Source organism: Zingiber officinale, chromosome 10B (genome assembly GCF_018446385.1).
Source record: "Zingiber officinale cultivar Zhangliang chromosome 10B, Zo_v1.1, whole genome shotgun sequence".
Taxonomy (NCBI): domain Eukaryota; kingdom Viridiplantae; phylum Streptophyta; class Magnoliopsida; order Zingiberales; family Zingiberaceae; genus Zingiber; species Zingiber officinale.
In genome coordinates, this window is record NC_056005.1 from 45648372 (window position 1) to 45650733 (window position 2362).

The following is a 2362-nucleotide window of genomic DNA, read 5'->3' on the forward strand; positions in this document are numbered from 1 at the left end:
CACTCCCCTCCAGTGACTTACCTTACTTACCTGCCAGACGTCCGGTCAGCCCTTCGACCCGTCTGGACTTCTCGCCAGCTATCCGGTCAGCCCGTTGACCTAGCTGGACTTCTTGCCAAGCGTCTGGTCAGCCCGTCGACCCGCTTGGACTTCTCGCCAGCTATCCGGTCAGCCCGTCGACCTAACTGGACTTCTTGCCAGACATCCGGTCAGCCCGTCGACCTGTCTGGACTTCTCCTGCACACTCGATCAAAGTGTCAGACAACAACAAAACTAACTTAACCCATTTGTCATTTATCAAAACCTAGGTTAGACCGTTAGTGCTACCCGCACCAACACCTATGACTATGGTGCTGGAACACAATCACGGCATTGCTAAGTAGCTTGATTCATTGTTCTTGATCATGTATATCTTTGAACATATATGATTCACATTACACAAGTCAGATCATTATAAATACAGCCCGAAACAAGTGTGCATTCTCTGCCAACCAACTTAAAGCACAAAAGAGAAAATCCATATGAATACTGTAAACAATACAAGGATAGCCTTGTATATAACCCACCAACCTATTGGACCATGGATCATCAAGACCTTGTCCAGTTTCTAATCACTACAGAAGCAGCAACTCATGACACTACATGCAATGTCAAAATGGAATATATTATAACAAGAGAGAAGAGGAAGCATACCGAATCCCAAAATTGAAGAACAAATCACAAAACCCAAAAGGGAAAAATCCATTAGATATAAGATTTCCATAATAATAATGCATACTCCAGAAATCATTAGATGCCTTGGAGAAGAAAAAACAAGATGCAGCCTACAAATGTTCAACCACACGTAAGTGTAAACAGGCATTAACATTAGTTAAGACAAAGCTCAGGAAGAGAGGGATCATTGATCAGTAACAAGAAAGACATCCAGCATAGAACCATTATATTGGCATTCATCGTTCAGCCACAGATCCTCCAAGTAACTTAGGATATCTTTACTATACTTGACTCTGCCATAATCAATAATGCATGTAGTATAAAAGCAATTAAACAGTATAAAGACACGGTAGTCATATCATTGATCTTAGCATGTCCGATTCAGAATAACATAGATCTATAATATCTACAATCCTTTTTTGTTAAATTATGATCGATTGTTCTTGTCCACTTAACCAGTTACAATACCCTGGTTAATCTTAATTTTAGTGCCACTTTGAAAATAAAAAGATAAGAATAATTATGTACAGTGATCCCCCTATAAGGCAGTGGTTAATAATCAAATATAATCAATTGAAGTTTCAAAAAATGGTTTAAACTTTTCAAGTATGGGTTGAATTGGTGAAACCAACCAGTAACAAAGTCTAACCTAATACAAGTTAGAGCATATAACTTGTAGGCACAATATACCAGTTAATTTAAACATTTAATTTGTTTTGTAGGGTCATTGTGTGGTCTAGAATGGTATACTACTTAAACTTGAGTGAAGTTTCTTAACAATCAGTTATTAAAAAGCCATGGTTGGATTAGTATTTGATTTTTTCTAGCATCAAAATGAGACTATGAAGCTTTTATTCTTACTTGCTTCATCTAAGATACATTAACAAAAGTAATAGCCTTATAAGTGTCAATGAACCATAGTTATCTATTAGCTAATTTTGTAAGTGCATTATAGATGCTAGTATAACTAAAACAAGATATTTTCTAATCTCAACTTCTAGACAATGAAGCTTTAATTGCAGTTAAAGCTTGTGGAGAACATTGTTTTGTCCAATTCTAATAACGATGATGCTAAAGTTCCTTTTTTATTTGCAGTACAGTAAGAAATACTTCATATTCTGGCCCTGCTTTGACCGCACAATGGCTTTCAGTTTTTTATACTTTAAAGTCAATGACAATGCAAAGAAGCTTCAAGGCATAAAGAATGAAAGATAAGACATGCAAAAATCTTGTGAATCCAGATCCCAGATCAGCATGAACATTCAATTGTTAGATAATCATTCAAACAGTTTCTCCTAAGGCAGTTGTATAGTTATGAAGAAGTTCCATTAGCAATTAACCTTTCTTCAGCAATGTTATCGGCATAGAATATGAAAATAATTCCAAAGAAGATTATACTCAAGTATGCCCAGCTTGGAAACTGAAACTTAACAATACTATCAGAAGCTGAACCCTGCAGCCAATCAATTAAAAATACACATTAACAGATCAAACCAAAACACAACTTTAGGTTTAATTTGGTGGAAATATCACACAAAAAGAACAAGATTGTTTTATCTAAAGGCATACATGTAATTTCTTCAATTACACTTACTAATATTGTGTCCCACATGGCAAGAGGAAAAAGAAAGCATGTTGCAAAAGCAAC

The 2362-nt window shown here is 36.0% G+C and overlaps 1 long non-coding RNA gene across 1 annotated transcript; it reads right to left on the minus strand.

The window, feature by feature from the left end:
* Nucleotides 1-699: 699 nt before the first annotated feature.
* LOC122030241 lies at nt 700-2362 on the minus strand. Its single transcript, XR_006125361.1, has 3 exons — nt 2309-2362; nt 2055-2167; nt 700-824 (listed from the first exon to the last, which is right to left on the minus strand). It is a non-coding gene; the product is annotated as an uncharacterized LOC122030241 (long non-coding RNA).